Raw genomic sequence first — 17,431 nt, 5'->3', positions numbered from 1 at the left:
GTAGTAATTAATTGGCAATTAACATGAACCCTACCACAAACAACCATGAACTAATTTAATGACTGATTATGAAAATGACCACAGATGTGAACAACATGCTCTCAAATAGAAAGGTATGATTATTCCTTTGTAAACAGTCTATTAATATACATTCATAAAGAATGTGTGCCCAATATATCAATTCATTTCTTTTCGTACATTTTATTGGATAGATTTAATTCAACCTCTAAATATTATAAAAGAGAAACTTATAGAATACATTGGACCTTTTGATAAATGGTTTTGAAAGTTATTGTTTAACAGTTAAAATTATTACATTTTCACTCTCTATTAAGTTACTAACTGTAAGCAATCTGTGAAGACCGACTTTTTCCCTCATTTCTCTATTTTTTTCAAGATGGAAAATTGATTCTATTACTAAGTACTCTGCATTGAGATGTGCATTTGATCTTTACACCATATAAAAAGGATGGGCAACGTTTTTTGTAATAATAGCTTGGCCAATAAAAGACCAAATAGCCTAAATGAGAGCTTATTATGATTTCACAGCTAGATTTTACCTAGCCCTAAGCACAGTAAACAGACAAAACCTCTCTTTTGGAACTAAATGAAGGGAGAGAAAGTTTTACTAATGACTGCAAAATTTACAGATAAGGTGGTCGTCATGTTTGATCTCAAAATGAGGGCATAGCTTTCCTCGTGTGCACTGTCTACTGCACAGAAAAAGATTTCTAGTTCAGGTCACCAATGATTAGGAAGGTGACTGAGCACCCTCTTGGCTGTCATTAAAGGCTGCCTCTGTGGTCTACTGCATCAGAAACCAAGAGGAGAAGGAGCAAGCTAGGCAACAGGAGCAATGTAAGTATAGGTGGCAGGCTTTATGCAATGATCTGCCATCAAGGAGACCCAAAAGGCCAGTCCACCCCAAATGGCATTGGTTTTTGATGTGGAAAGTCAAGGCTTCATATGGACACAGAAGTCAGTTTCTGAAGAGCCCTGGCAGCTCTACCAGCCAAGAGTTGGGTCACTGGAAATGGAACTGCCTTGGAATTGAAGGACTCCCAGGGCAGAGCTGCAAACCCTGTTGACTCCAAGCTGAAGAAAGCCCTTCACTTAGCCCAGCTTCCAAAGTAACCACCACGGTTGAGGGGGCAGCCAAGAAGTGTTAGTAACATTGCAGGCAGAACTGTAAATTTCCTTTTAGAAATGGCACCTATCTCTATTCAGGCCAGCTCTCTTTCCAGGCCAGCTAGGTAATAGAAGTCAACAGGGTCCCTTCCTTAAGGAGGTTCACACCTCCCTTATGATGTTCTTCTGGTACTCCATGTGAAGCAATAGATAGGTCTGGGCCTCATACCTGGTCAGGCCTTAAAGCCTACCTCATTATTGTCAAGCCCCTTCTGGCAGTTTCTATTTGCCTCTCAATGGAAAAACTTCCTTATTGTTTGGACAGCACCTTTCTTAGGTCCTATAATAATGATTCTTTCCTTTGTTTTAGACCCTGTGTATTTACTGCTCATTAGATTCATTTTCTCCAGACTTGAAACAGTGAAATTCTAGGTGGCCATCCACAGAAGCCTTGGATGGAAGTGGTTTCTGTGAGCAGGTACTGTGTTCCACTTGAGAGGCCACCTTCTGTTAGAACCCTTTCTTGACTACTGTTCCCTACTGTGCCCCTGCTCAACTTGAAGAAGCCAGATCATCATTCCATTATCTCTAACAGAAGTTAGGGTCCATTTTTCTGGAGGAGAGAATGTGATGAGTCAGACAGGTTAATAGGCAGCCAGGTTGGTCCCAGTGGAGATGAAAGGTGTAGGGATGCTTGCTTTCCCAAATGTTATCTTTACCCAGGTCAAAAGTACCTGCCCACTCCTTGTGAGCTTGCAGTCATAACCTGAGCATAGCAAGAGAGCAGTGACACATCACAATTTTGAACTCCCATTTTATTGTAAAACAAGTTATGTATCCCATCCTGCTGATGGCTCTTTTGCTTTGTCATGAGTAAACCAGACAGGGTAAATAAGATTATAAATCAGGTCTTCTGATGGTTTTTGTCCCCACCTTGTACTGATTCACAGTTTCCCCCCCCAAAATTGTGCTTAAAAACTCCACTATCACCAGCCCCTTTGAGTTTTAACATTGGAGCCCCTCTCCATGACACTCTGACTCTAAGTCTCTTACTTAAACAAGTCTTGGTTTTACATACAAAAAAAAAAGTTTCTCCAAATATCTTTTATTATAGCAACATTTCTAGTAATTAAACCTGATATTATACTTTTTTCAATTTCCCACAGTAGAAAAAAAACTCAATTTTCGGATCACTCTCTATTCTATCTTTTTCAATCATTCTGATCATTTACTGTCCATATCCTAGTATGTTTAAATCTCTTTTAACATATAGTGCCAAAGAATTCAGATGAGTTCTCAATAGCTCACTCTGGATATGATAATACTATTAATAGTATACTTTTTTGGCAACTTCATTGCACTTTATCCATAACTAGTAAACTACCGAATGCATTCAAGGCTTTTTCACAATCTCATCTACTAATAATGTTTTCCTCTTCTTTAATTGTTGTTGTTTTCTCTATAAAGCGCATACATTAAAAAAAGTAACACATCTTATACTACAGAAATGTATGTAATCCTTGAACATGGTTTTATTTTTATTTTTTGAGTAATGCAATGGAAAAGGACCTTGTAAAATTTGTGCACTTTACTTAATTAGAAAGACTCCAGATAGTATCACAATAACAGTATGCACTTACTTGCAAAATAGTCATAGAAATATACATGCAAAATAATGAAATTGAACACTAATTTTACATCACACCAAAAAGGACTGAAATTGGATTACAGACTTAAATGTAAGACTTGAAGCCATGAAAATCCTAGTGGGAAACAAAAGAGGAAAGCTATTTGACATTCGTTTTGGCAATGATTTCTTGGATATGAAACAAAATACACAAGTAATAAAAGCTAAACTATACAAGTGGGAATGTATCAATCTAAAAAGCTTCTGCACAACAAAGGAAACTGTCAACAGAGTGCAGAGGAAGCCTATGGAATGGGATAAAATATTTACAAACTGTATTTGGACAAATGGTTAATTTCCAAAATATATAATTAGCTGATACAAGTTAATAGGAAAATATATTTTAACGAAAAATAATTGAATAGACTTTATTCTTCAAAAAAAGATATACTACTGGTAATCATGTGTATGAAAAGGTGATCAGCATCACGAATAATCTGGGAAATTCAATCAAAACCTCAAAGTGATATCACCTCATTCTTCTGAATAGCATAAAATGCTTTTGAGTGTTGGCTAGGATATGTAGAAATAGAAACTCCTGTGCACTGTTGGTGAGAAAGTAAGATGGTTCAACCGGCCTCTATGGAATTAATTATAGAAATTCCTCAAAAATTAAAAATGGGATAAGATATGTCCACTTTTGCCTTCATAAATAACATATGCTATGATAACATTAAGAATGCCCGAGAGGAGACTAGGAATCCAAAAACAGCTCATGAAATCATATTAAAAATAAGCTATGAATCAGTAGAAGGAAATATAAAGCAAGGAATGTCAATGAGGGAGTCTCCTGTATCAGCACTGTTAGAGGGGCTGATATGCCGAGCATTACCCAGGGGGAGTCCTCATTCTGACCTCAAAGAGAGGACTGTGCTGTCTGGCTCCATAATGCAAGGCACACCAAGAGCAACAACTGAAAGCTTTGAAGATGGCCTTAAATAGCCCAAATTAAAAGGGAAAGTCCTCCCATAAGAGCATTTGAAGGAGCCATTACCAAAGGCAAACCATGTGATGGCATCACCACCATCAAGGAGATGGGGCGTTCCATTCACGAGATCCCACCGCAAGAAATTTTAACTCAGGAGAGCCGGAAGACTCCAGAAGTAGTCCAGAGCACGAGGCCCATAAATGAAGGTTCCATTTCCCAGGGCACACCAGCAAAGTTTGACAGCAACTCAGGTCAATCTGCCATCAAACACAATGTCAAATCTTTGATCACGGGGCCTAGTAAACTACCCCGCGGAATGCCTCCTCTAGAGATTGTGCCAGAGAACATAAAAGTGGTGGAACCGGCAAAATACGAAGACGTAAAGACAGATGAGCCAGTGCGTTCCCGGCACACATCCGTGGTGAGCTCGGGCCCCTCCGTTCTCAGGTCCACACTTCACGAAGCTCCCAAAGCACAGCTGAGCCCGGGCATTTATGACGACACCAGTGCTCGGAGGACTCCCGTGAGTTGCCAGAACACCATGTCCAGAGGCTCACCCATGATGAGCAGAGCTTCCGATGCTACAAATTCTTCTAGCAAGTCTACCAATCATGAAAGGAAATCCACACTGACTCCTACCCAAAGGGAAAGTATACCAGCGAAGTCTCCAGTGCCTGGGGTGGACCCTATTGTGAGCCACAGCCCATTTGACCCCCATCACAGGGGCAGCACCGCACGAGAGGTCTACTGGAGCCATCTGCCCACGCATTTGGACCCAGCCATGCCATTTCACAGGGTTCTGGACCCTGCAGCTGCTGCTTACCTGTTTCAGAGACAGCTTTCACCGACTCCAGGCTACCCAAGTCAGTATCAGCTGTATGCAATGGAGAATACAAGACAATCTTAAATGATTACATTACCTCACAGCAGATGCAGGTGAACTTGTGCCCTGATGTAGCCAGAGGACTCTCCCCAAGAGAACAGCCACTGGGTCTCCCAAACCCACCACCAAGAGGAATCATTGACCTGACCAGTATGCCTCCAGCAATTTTAGTGCCTTACCCCGGGGGAACAAGCACTCCTCCCATGGACAGAATCACATATATTCCTGGTACACAGATTACTTTCCCTCCCAGGCCATACAACCCTGTGTCTATGTCTCCTGGACACCCAACACACCTTGCTGCAGCCGCAAGTGCTGAGCGGGAGCGGTAACAAGAGCGAGATCGAGAGGAGAGAGAGAGGGAGAGGGAGAAAGAGCGGGAACAGGAATAAGAGCGAGAGCACATCGCCGCAGCCTCCTCTGACCTCCACCTCGTCCAGGCTCAGAGCAGCCCGGCCGGCCTGGCAGTCACGGATACGCTAGCTCCCCGTCCCCGTCAGTAAGAGCTCAGGAGACCATGTTGCAGCAGAGACCCAGTGTTTTCCAGGGAACCAATGGAACCAGCGTAATCACACCTTTGGACCCAACTGCTCAGCTACGAATCATGCCACTGCCCGCTGGGGGCCCTGCCATTAGCCAAGGCTACAACACTGCTGCGGGATGCCCTGGCTGCTCTTGTGGACGCTGCAGCTTCTGCACCCCACATGGATGTGTCCAAAACAAAAGAGAGTAAGCATGAAGCCGCCAGGTTAGAAGACAATTTGAGAAGCAGGTCAGCAGCAGTTAGTGAGCAGCAGCAGCTAGAGCAGAAAAGCCTGGAGGTGGAGAAGAGATCTGTTCAGTGTCTGTACACTTCTTCAGCCTTTCCAAGGGGCAAGCCCCAGCCTCACTCTTCAGTAGTTTATTCTGAGGCTGGGAAAGATAAAGGGCCTCCTCCAAAGTCCAGATATGAGGAAGAGCTCAGGACCAGAGGGAAGACCACCACTACTGCAGCTAACTTCATAGATGCGATCATCACCCGGCAAATTGCCTCGGACAAGGATGCAAGGGAACGTGGCTCTCAAGGTTCAGACTCTTCCAGTAGCTTGTCTTCTCACAGGTATGAAACAACTAGCAATGCTATTGAGGTCATAAGTCCTGCCAGCTCACCTGCACCGCCCCAGGAAAAACTGCAGGCCTATCAGCCAGAGATTGTTAAGGCAAATCAAGCCGAAAACGACCCAGGCAGACAGTATGAAGGACCATTACATCACTATCGACCACAGCAGGAGTCACCATCTCCACAGCAGCAGCTGCCCCCTTCCTCACAGGCAGAGGGGATGGGACAAATGCCCAGGACCCATCGGCTCATCACACTTGCCGATCACATCTGTCAACTTATCACACAGGATTTTGCTAGAAATCAAGTTCCCTCGCAGACTCCCCCACAACCTCCCACTTCTATATTCCAAAATTCACCCTCTGCTTTGGTGTCAACGCCTGTGAGGACTAAAACATCAAGTCGTTACAGCCCTGAGTCCCAATCTCAGTCTGTTCACCATCAGAGACCAGGTTCCAGAGTTTCTCCAGAAAATCTTGTGGACAAATCCCGGGGAAGCAGGCCTGGAAAATCCCCAGAGAGGAGTCACGTCTCTTCAGAGCCCTAGGAGCCCATCTCCCCACCCCAGATTCCAGTTGTGCCGAGAAGCAGGAAAGCATGCTGCTCTTGTCTCAGCGGGGAGCTGAGCCTTCGAGCAGAGGAGTGATTCCCGCTCACCAGGCAGTATTAGCTACTTGCCTTCATTCTTCACCAAGCTTGAAAACACATCACCCATGGTTCAATCAAAGAAGCAGGAGATTTTTCGTAAGTTGAACTCCTCTGGTGGAGGTGACTCTGATATGGCAGCAGCTCAGCCAGGAACTGAGATCTTTAATCTGCCAGCGGTTACCACATCAGGCTCAGTTAGCTCTGCAGGCCATTCTTTTGCTGATCCTGCCAGTAATCTTGGTCTAGAAGACATTATCAGGAAGGCTCTTATGGGGAGCTTTGATGACAAAGTAGAGGAGCACGGAGTGCTCCTGTTGCAGACTGTGGGGGTAGTGCCTGGTGGAGCCAGCAGGTCAGTTGTGACCAGTAGTGAGACAGGGAGAGAGGAAGGGGACCCATCACCTCATTCAGGAGGCGTTTGCAAACCAAAGCTGATTAGCAAGTCAAACAGTAGGAAATCAAAATCTCCCATCCCTGGGCAAGCCTACCTGGGAGGTGAACGGCCCTCTGCCCTCTTCGGTCTCCTCAGTGCATTCCGAGGGGTACTACCACAGGCAGACGCCAGGGTGGGCCTGGGAAGATAGGCCATCTTCAACAGGCTCAACACAGTTCCCTTATAACTCCCTGACACTGCGGATGCTCAGCAGCACGCCACCAACGCCGATCGCATGTGCCCCCTCTGCTGTGAACCAGGCAGCTCCTCACCAACAGAAAGGAATCTGGGAGCAGGAGCCCGCCCCGCTGCTCTCAGCACAGTATGAAACACTGTCGGACAGTGACGACTGAACCACACAGACGGGGGGACACGGCATGGGCAGGGGCTCGTGCTCGGGTATTTTAATTGCAGGTCAAAAACCTGTCCATATGATTTGTGCCCAGAGACTTTTCAGGAGAGCCAGGGCCATAGATGATGGAGAAATGATGGAAATTCATTTGGAGCATCAAACGGGAAGAAACAGAAAATAGCCTTTGATACGCCGCAATTCAGTGGATTTTTTTTTTAACTTTTATTTAATGAATATAAATTTCCAAAGTACAGCTCATGGGTTACAATGGCTTCCCCCTCCCAAAACTTCCCTCCCACCCACAACCCTCCCCTTTCCCGCTCCCTCTCCCCTTCCAATCACATCATGATTCATTTTCAATTCTCTTTATATACAAAAGATCAGTTTAGTATAAATTAGGTAACGATTTCAAGAGTGGATTCTAATAGTGGAGGGTTGAAATGTAGAGTTTTTAAAAGTGGACAATTCCTGTTTCTACATCTGTTTGTAAAGAAAACCATAATGTCTTTAAATCACTCATGTGAATAGAAAAAAAATTTTAAATGGAGCTACTATAGGATTTAGCAACTTTGATCCTGGGTATATACATAAGAGATGAACACAGGATCTGAAAGAAATAATTGCAGTTATAACAGCCAAGAGTCTTGAAAATATTTAAATGCATATAAGAATGAAATCCTCTGCAAGAAGAGATGAAACCTGAGGACATCCTATCAGAAGGGGAAATACTGCATTATTCCATTTACATCACATATCTGAAGTAGTCAAATCACAGAAGCAGAGTTTGGAAGGAGGGAGAAATGGGGAATTACAGAGTTTCATTCATACAGTGGCAAATTTTATAGAAATCCTCAACATCCCAGTGTGAACATACTGAATGACATCCTATTATACATTTAAAAATTCAAAGGAATAAATTTCATTTTATGCATCTGAGCACATACGTAAAAATAAGTAAACAATAGCAAAACCATTAATAGAAGAATGAAAGAAGAGATTTTGCATCACAGATTTTGGGAAAGAATCCTAAGTGAAATGAAACCAGGCCTAAAATATTTTTCTGAAATCATACACAAATATTTTGATGCAGTCTTTTCTTAGGGTATGAAATACTTCGAACATAGATAAGAAATTAGGAAAGCACAGTTTAGTCTCAGCTGTCAGTTGATAATCCGGGAAATCGAGAACCAATTATTTAACCTCTGGAGTTCTCCTGTCAAATAAATGAAAAGAATACTGCCTTGCTTGCCACTTTCCAGACAGTTATGTATTTTCACACCTCCCTGACATTTCTCACAGTATTCTTTCTGCTTGAAAGGTCCTTGTTCCCAGCCCCATTTTAAACATTTATCATACATTTCAAGGCCTCTCATAATAGTTTTCCCATGTGCCCTCTGTGATATCCACAGCCATAATGATTCTATAGTGCCACTTTCAAGGATGGGGAAGGTGTGCACCGGAACGAAGAAAATAGCAGTAACCGAACCAGTTGCCGGGTCTTCTGCACTGATCTGTTCCTTGCACAGGAGCTTGTTTAAGCTCTATATTGGAGGCCCAGTGGACTGTGAGAGGCCTGACTATAAAATCTCTGTGGGAGAATATTCATTCCTATAGAAAATAAGTCATTATGTTTATTTTCAATAACCCTCTTGCAAATAATTACCGCTTCTAGTGAAGAAATTGCCTGAAGATATACTCTTTCCAAGAGATGTAAAAGTTTTCTGTTTTCACAAAAATAATCTCTAGCAGCAATCTTACTGTTACATTTCCTTGGACAAACATTTATAAAACATTGTATTATTGTTCTACACATAAAATTCCCAAGTAGCAAAATTTGCAAAAAATACGTTTTGTTTTATTGTATATCTGAAGACAGCTTAACTCCAACTCCACCGAGTGCTGGCTAGATGTAAAACTGTAAGGTATTTAAGCCAAAGTCATCAGTCCTAGCTTGCTTTGTAGTGAGACTCTCCATCTTAGTTATCACATCACACATGCCAACATACAAACTTAAAATACACATTCTAGGGTTACTAATCCAGGTGGAGTAAACATATGACATTTTGCTGTGCATTGATATTGAGTACCTTTCATTTCAAAGTATATGTGACATTTGGTGTACAAGATGTAAATTATTGCCTGAAGGGAAGAAAAAGAAAGCAATATTAATTATGAAAAAGCTGGATTGTAGACCTAGTTCAGCTCATCATTAGCTGAATAATTGGGAAAAAAACGATATCCCTGATAGTTTTATTCTGAATGCAGAAATCCACATCTCTTCTTGAAAATCTTACATTTAGTTTCTTTATCTAAAAAGTGGGTTCCATGAGTTAAGCCAGTCACAGCATAATGTGAGTTTACCTGGAAGTGATAATGCACTTCCTAAACAGTAGTTTCTATTTGATCACTTTTCTTAACATTAAATATCAAAATTTAAGCAGAATGAGAGTAAATATTAAAACCATTCTAATATAGCAAAAGTTGAAGATTAAAAGAAAGTGTCTTCCATACTACACACGAAAAACTGTTTGTTTTTCATTAAATAAAGTTAATGGAATAACTTTTAAATCTGATACCAGTAAGCTGAAAATTAATTCAATGTCTCCAGTGGCTAGAACAAGTTCTTTAATGCAAAAGTTTTGATTGAATGAAGTTATTTTAATTTGTATAGTTCCTAATAGTGTAAAACACTCTTCTCTGTCATTCCCCTAGATCTGCATAGTTACGCTAAAGGGTGAGGAGGTAAATGACAAGGAGCTAAGAGCTTGGGTGACTGGGCTGTCATTGCTGGTACTTGTTAGAGGAGTGGTATTGTTTTCTTCTATGCATTAGAAAACCAAAGCAATGAAAGTCAAAAGACTTGCCCAGGGGCACAAATCAAATAATTAAGTGAACTTGGTTTCAGTGGGGTAAGGCTTTAAGAGCCCATATTCTCTGTTTCTTCTCCCAAGTGACACCGGATTTCAGAAACACACGCGATTTTAATTTCATTCCTGTACTTCAAATAATTGGAAATTATCTTTGAAAGAGGAAAGATTAACACTCTATAAAACAATCATTATTAAGGGCATATTCGAAATAATTTACAATATAAGAAAAACAAAAAAGCTACAGTTTTAAACATTTCAAAGGTATTTTGAATCGGTATAGAGATAAATACAACAGGTAAAATGCTTAATGGGGTTTTTAAAATATAAACTCTAATGTATTTCGGAACAAAGCTTAATTTTTGTTCAAAATACTTATTCCACAAATTATTGTTCTGACTAAATAGAAATAAAAATATATCGCTGAGGAGCAAAAACAAAAAATTGAAAGACTGTCAAGGACCATAATTTTCACCCCAAATAGGAACAGTTTCTTCCCTGATTTTGACTGGCATTTTGAAATGTGCTTGTGAATAAAACAGGAAGAAAATGGCATACCTCACATTCAAATGCCCACATAGAGATAATAATGGAAGCTGTGTTTTATGGGTCAGTGGGGAAGGCAATCCTATCTCAATGCTTGCTCCTGAGGATAAGAGTAGAGTGAACATTCTTCTGCATCATATAATCCAGGCTAGAGGAAAGACTGATGGATGATCATTGATTTAATACTAAAAGCACGAGTAACAGAGAGTGGAGGAAAAAAAAAAAATACCTGAACAAGAGCTATTCCTTTTTTTTTTTTTTTTTTTATTTTGACAAATTCAGAACTCCAAAGACCTGAACCCAACCTTTAGGTTTCATCTATAACCTTGTCCTGCTGACTTTAGATGTGAAAGAATACTGGAATTACACAGCAAACACAGGGAACATTGTAAGAGACAGGTTTTTCATTTGTTTTGTTTTCCATGACTAGAATAAGTTCTTCCTCCAAAACAGATGGTTGTCTGTTCTAGTATGAAAGATTAGTAGTGGAGGAAATTCTTCAACCTTGCTCAGAAGCACAGTCTGTGCTAGCAGGCAGTAATCAAAAAACAAACTGCACCTTTCCAAGCAATGTTTCCATAAAATTTGTATTTGAATGGCAGAGTGGTGGATAATATTATCTTGTTTCTTATTGGTATTTTTTCATCTTTCCCATAAACACTGCCTCTTAGCAGTGTTTATTGGAAAAATTCTTAAATAAAATTTTCCCATGTAGACATACAATATGTACACACATATAACATAACATAATAGACCAATATAGCAATTTTAATAATAGCTTTTAAAATCTTTAACTCTTTTTGTAGATTGCCAATTGATTTGAATTGCTATTTGTTTTTAGTAACCTAAGTTAACCATACTTTCTCTCAGTTGGTACTGTTAATACATTATTGGCTTCATCTGTTTACAGAGCCATCCCAAAGTACTGAATACAATAAAGTGGCTGGAAAAAGTCCATAGGAACCTATAGGAGGACAGCTAAACACAGAACCAACAACACTTTAGTTTTATGAGCAGCAAATCATATATAACTGCCTCTTAGCAGTGTTTATAAATATGAAATTTTATTTACTTCAAAATATTTAGTTTTGGGATTATGTGGAAAAATAAAATTTATTACAATTTTCACCTATAGAATGTAAAAAAGATGAACAAAATGTGTTCATAATAGTTGTATATAAAATAATTTGAGTCTTCTTTCTGCTTTTTTCCCCACAAAGTAGCTAAGTAATTATGTACATTCTTTTATTATTATTATTATTTATGTGATAGGTAGAGTTACAGACAGTGAGAGAGAGAGAGAGAGACAGAGAGAAAGGTCTTCCTTCCATTGGTTCACGCCCCAAATGGCCACCATGGCCAGCACTGTGCCGATCCAAAGCCAGGAGCCAGATGCTTCTTCCTGGTTTCCCACGTGGGTACAGAGACCCAAGCACTTGGGCCATCCTCCACTGCCCTCCTAGGCCATGGCAGAGAGATGGACTGGAAGAGGAGCAACTGGGACTAGAACCAGTGCCCATATGGGATGCTGATGCTTCAGGCGGAGGATTAACCAAGTGAGCCAAGGTGCCAGCCCAGTAATTATGTAGATTCTAATAGCCTCAAATCAGTAAATATTGCACGTAGATCACTGGGAGTTATCATAATTATTCAGAACATGGGAAGGCATTTGCTAGACTATATTTGCTCCATCAACACATCAGTACATACAATACACATGCAAAGTTTTATGTGGTTTTATGAGATAAGATAGTTTGATTGAATTTTAAAATGTGGTTGTGTGTCCTTATTCAACCTTTACATGAATGGTTTTCATATGAACAATCAATGTGTTAATGATTAGACAATTATAGCTATACATTTGGTGCAAATAATAAGCAAGTAGCTATAATTCAATTTTTATGCCATAAGTATACTTCTGAGAACAATAAGTATGCCAAAGGGAAATAGTACTGTGAATAATATAAGGGTTAGCATGGAGAGTTCTTCTAGATTTCATGGTAAAAGAAAGAAGGACCAAAGAAGACAACATGGTCAAATAAGAATGCAAACTAAAATGTTTTACTGTACCAAAATGTAATTGATGATATGCCCTTATATTTCAGATTCAATATATACGTTATATTAACATGATATCATGCAGTTGACATAGGTGTTTTATGGGAAATTAAAGTGGTAAGATTGAAATAAAAATGGCAGGGCAGGCGCCGTGGCTCATTTGGTTAATCCTCTGCCTGCAGTGCTGGCATCCCATATGAGCGCCGGGTTCTCGTGTCGGTGTCGGTTGCTCCTCTTCCAGTCCAGTTCTCTGCTGTGGTCCAGGAGGGCAGTGGAGGATGGCCCAAGTGCCTGGGCCCCTGCACCTGCATGGGAGACCAGGAAGAAGCACCTGGTTCCTGGCTTCGGATTGGCACTACGCCGGCCGAAGTGGCCAATTTGTGGACTGAACCAATGGAAGGAAGGACCTTTCTGTCTTTCTCTCACTGTCTGTAACTCTACTTGTCAAATTAAAAAATAAATAAATAAATAAAAGAAAGAAAGAAAAATAGATGTGGGGTGAAGAGACATGAAATCCAGGATTTTTATCTTTCTCTTAATGAAGAAATTATTGTCACTAACATAAACCATCAGTCATTTATGCCATCCTGCTTTACTATCTCTATCGCCTTGTTTTACTTGAAAAGTAAACTAATCAGCTAGAATTTGCGATGTTATCTCAAAAACTAAAACAAAAATAAAAACATGGAAAGGTAGAATGAAGGAGGGTGGTAAGATGGGAGGGAGGGAGGGAGGGAGGAGGGGAAATCATTATGGTCTTAGAATTGTATCGACAAATCATATTGAATCTGATAATTAAAATTGGAAAGAAAAGGAAAAAAGAAATGAATTATTATTTTTCAAGCCACAGAGCACTAAGACTATAAGGCCAATTATATTTTTGCAAATAAATACTCTGTCCATTGCTGCTAGAAATATAAATTGGAATAACCTTTCTTGAAGGTAACTTGAAATAATTAAAAAATACATTTGGGTGATTCTAAATTTTACGTTGTGACTGAGACTATGAACAATTGAAAGAAAATTTCACTAGTTAGAATTTTGGGCATTGGTTGAATAAAATTTATTTCTATAGTAAATAGTTCACTTTTTTTTTTTTTTTTTGAGTTTGGTTATTTAGTCAAATATCACTCCTTGATCACAGCAAAGAGGTCAGTTTTGGGTATGAAAAGTGTGTCCCCAAGCAAAGCTATATGAAACAAGTAGAACAGAAATTTCATGAAATATGATTTTCAAAAGAACATTGATAATTTGAAAGACAAAAAAATGTGGAATTAAAGCTGAGATGCCATGAAGGTTAATGAAATTAAGATAGTACACAAAACATAAAGAGTGGCAAAATTCCATACTTTATTATTAATCCCCAGCTTTGAAAACTTGCTGGTTAGGCTTTTGTCTATAATTATTTCAGCTGATCATTTACAGCTATCATATGATAGAAAAGGCATAAACTTGCTGCAACTCTACTTTGCACCCGTTGGAATGGAACTTATTGACCGAAAGGAATTGCATTTATCACATGCCTAATTGGCTTTGTGAATGATAGTAGGAAAAATGCTAACTTGTGTACTTTCTTAATGAGTAAATGTAATATATTTCATTTACTTCTATAATATTAAATCAAATAAAATTAATACAAATCTTAAAAATTCATGCATTTTAAGTTTTGACTACTCAGGGAAAATATAGATGAAATGATAGGAGCAAAAGTAATAACAATTATCATGATATGAAATTCAATTTTCTAGGGGCCAGTGCTATGGTTTAGCTGGTAAAACCATCACCTGCAGTGCCAGCATCCCATTTGGGCGCTGGTTCTAATCCTGGCTTCTCCACTTCTGATCCAGCTCTCTGCTATGGCCTGGGAAAATAGTAAAAGATGGCCCAAGTCTATGGGCCCCTGAACCTGCTTGGGAGACCCTGAAGAAGCTCTTGGCCCCTGGATTTGGATTGGTGCAGCTCTGGCTGGTACAGCCAATTGGGGAGCGAACCAACAAATGGAAGGCCTCTCTCTCTTTTTCTGCCTGTCTTTGTAACTCTACCTTTCAAATAAATAAATAAATCTTAAAAAAATCAAAAAGAAATTCAATACTCAAATAAAACGATCTACAGAGACAGTACTATGCTTTAGAGCCTAGAGGAAGACCAATGGATTTACTAGTTCATAAAAGCAAGGTCATACTTTCAGACGAGATCGGGCACATTCAGGGTGGTATGGCCATAGAAAAGGTCATGCTTTCAAAAAGAATGTATTCTATTGGACAAGCTGTGAGAATATTTTTAATAGAAAGAGAATCAGAATGAGTTCATTTAGAAGAAACATGGCATGATTTAGAGGAAAAAAATACAATATGAATACAGGATGCTGATTACTAGAGGCCGGGAGGAATGAGCAGGATTAAAAGAACTTGAATAAAACAAATGGCAGAAGCAGTGTATGGTTCACTACTTGTGAGGAAGATACTAATATGAGATGTTAGTAGGGGAAAGAGGGTGAGTGGTACATAAGAACTCTGTATTTATGCCTCATAGTTTTTTTCTGTAAATTTAAAATAATTACGAAATAAAATATTAACAAAAAAGCAATTAAGATAACCAACTTTAGTAAACAGCAAGGTATTTCCAATTGACTCAGAGTTTTTTGAGCATTGTCCTGTTTTTAGTCATATTTGGTTCTGAGCAGCAGAGAGTTATTTATGGATTCCTCCTACTACATATTAAGGATAAGCATTTACCTCTTTTCCTTTCCATCATACCTGTTTCCAGATTGTGTAAAACTAAACTTTCCATTATAGAAGTTCTTTGAAAATTGGCCTTGGTTGCTTCTGTATTTATGTGGTGAATGATTTATACTTCTGTGCTCCTCTTCTTAAATCTGAACAAGTTCGTGATTCACTGTCATACCACATAGTGTTGCAGAAATGCTGTTGTATAACTTGGAAGGTGAGGCCAGTAAAGGAATGTGTCTTCTCTCTTGTTGTTAGAACAGCTTGGACTTGGAGCCCTGAGCAAAGGAGTTTGCTGTTCAAATCTCATTCTGTGAAGAAACTTAAATGAGCCCTTAAAAAGAGAACCCATGGAGAGGCCCTGAGAATACATGAAGAGGAAGAGACACTTAGCTACTCACAACTTGCTCAACCTCCTTCTCTTTCAACATATAACCCAATCTAATTGCAACCTCGTGAGATATTTAGAAACAACACTCTTGGACTGGGCAATTGACCTAGCAGTCTATATAAAGTGGTTGGGATTCATAGTCACTTCTTCCTGCTAATGCCAACCTTGGGAGAGAGTGGTAATCAGTCAAGTAATTGAGTTTCTGCCACTTAAGTAAGAAGCTAGCTTTGTGTTCTCAGCTCCGTTTCAATTTGGTCCAGTCTGGAATATTGGAGGCATTTGAGGTGTGAATCAGATAGTTCTCTCTCTGTCTATCTCTCTAAATCAATCTCTCCTCCCTCTCTTTCTTTCTCTTTTTTTCTCTCTCTACCTCTAAAATAAGTAATAAAAATTTCAGAAAAAGAAAAATAATACTCTTTATTTGAATCTCCCAGTTACTTGTAGATCATTATAATGGCAGTGCTGAGTACATGTCAAGTGAGATATGATACTGTTAAATTATAGTGCCTAATGTAGTAATATAATCAGCTATTATATTAATTTGCCAAAACTGTCAACATAGAAAATATGTACATTTATTCAAAGTTATGTTATCATTTTATACTAAAATGGAGAAACATATTAGTGATATAGCTCCTCTAGGCCACTTGATCAGTCAACTCCAAGGGGTATTATATATATATATATATATATATATCAATCAAAGTCAGGTAACCTGAATGTAAAATAGAAGTGAAGAAGATTCCCAGAGATTTAGAAGTTTATGGGGTAGGCTGTCCATGTGAGGGAATTTGTAATGCCATAAGAAGATATGCAATATTATGTAAGAAATTAGAGCTATACTAAAATAGGAATAAATGTTTCAGAAAAAGTAAGTAGGGTTTTGAGGGAAAACTCTACCTACATTAGAAATAGTCTTCTTGGTTCCTACATTTCTGATGGTCTTGATTTGAATTGTTGTAGTTAATAGTAACAGCATTCAATTTACATGAATTCATATTAAGGTATTTTCTTCCACTTTTACCACTTTAAACTAAGCACATTTAGCTTGACATTTTATGTTCAGCCAAGCCAAAGCAAGCTTCCAAATTGAACATAAAATGGGTGTTTCAGCCAACTCTCTTGGATTCACAAGATTTTGACAAGCATTGTCATATTCTGCAAAGAAGCATGGAGATGAACTCAAGGAATCACAAAACCCTATGAATACTCAAGAAGTTTTTATAAAAATTGGACAGCTCAACTAAATAGAAACAGTTAACCTAGGTCTCAGCTAATCCTAAAACAATGGAACATTTCATTTCAAAAGCTAACCAAGGTCTAGACAAACTTGACTCTTTTCTGAAAGTGAGCTCCCAAATAGCTGAGTTTGCATGCTGTTGGATTTAAAATGAAATCTCATTTTGACATTTGCTGAGACAAAAATGATGAATTGCAGAAAGTTATAAAAGAATAAGAAGGAGTTCTGAAACACTCTGATTATATACTAAAAAGAACATCAAGAACATTTGTGCATGGTTTTAAAACTCAGTACACTGTGGAAGAAAGGATAGCCACAATTTTTTGGTATCATTTCAATCAACAGGTGGATTATATTTCTCCTCTTACAAAAAACGGGCTGGCCAATGATCATGTCTGAGTCAATGCTTTTACAAGAACTGTCAGGTCCTACGTTCTACATTTTG

The 17,431-nt window shown here is 39.1% G+C and overlaps 1 pseudogene; it reads left to right on the top strand.

The window, feature by feature from the left end:
- The first annotated feature begins 3,445 nt into the window (after positions 1-3,445).
- LOC133762073 (nuclear receptor corepressor 1-like) lies at positions 3,446-7,159 on the top strand (annotated as a pseudogene).
- The last annotated feature ends 10,272 nt before the right edge of the window (positions 7,160-17,431 follow it).

This window comes from Lepus europaeus, chromosome 6 (genome assembly GCF_033115175.1).
Source record: "Lepus europaeus isolate LE1 chromosome 6, mLepTim1.pri, whole genome shotgun sequence".
Lineage (NCBI taxonomy): Eukaryota > Metazoa > Chordata > Mammalia > Lagomorpha > Leporidae > Lepus > Lepus europaeus.
Note: the sequence above shows the minus strand (reverse complement) of the source record. Positions and strands in the feature narration are given on the sequence as shown.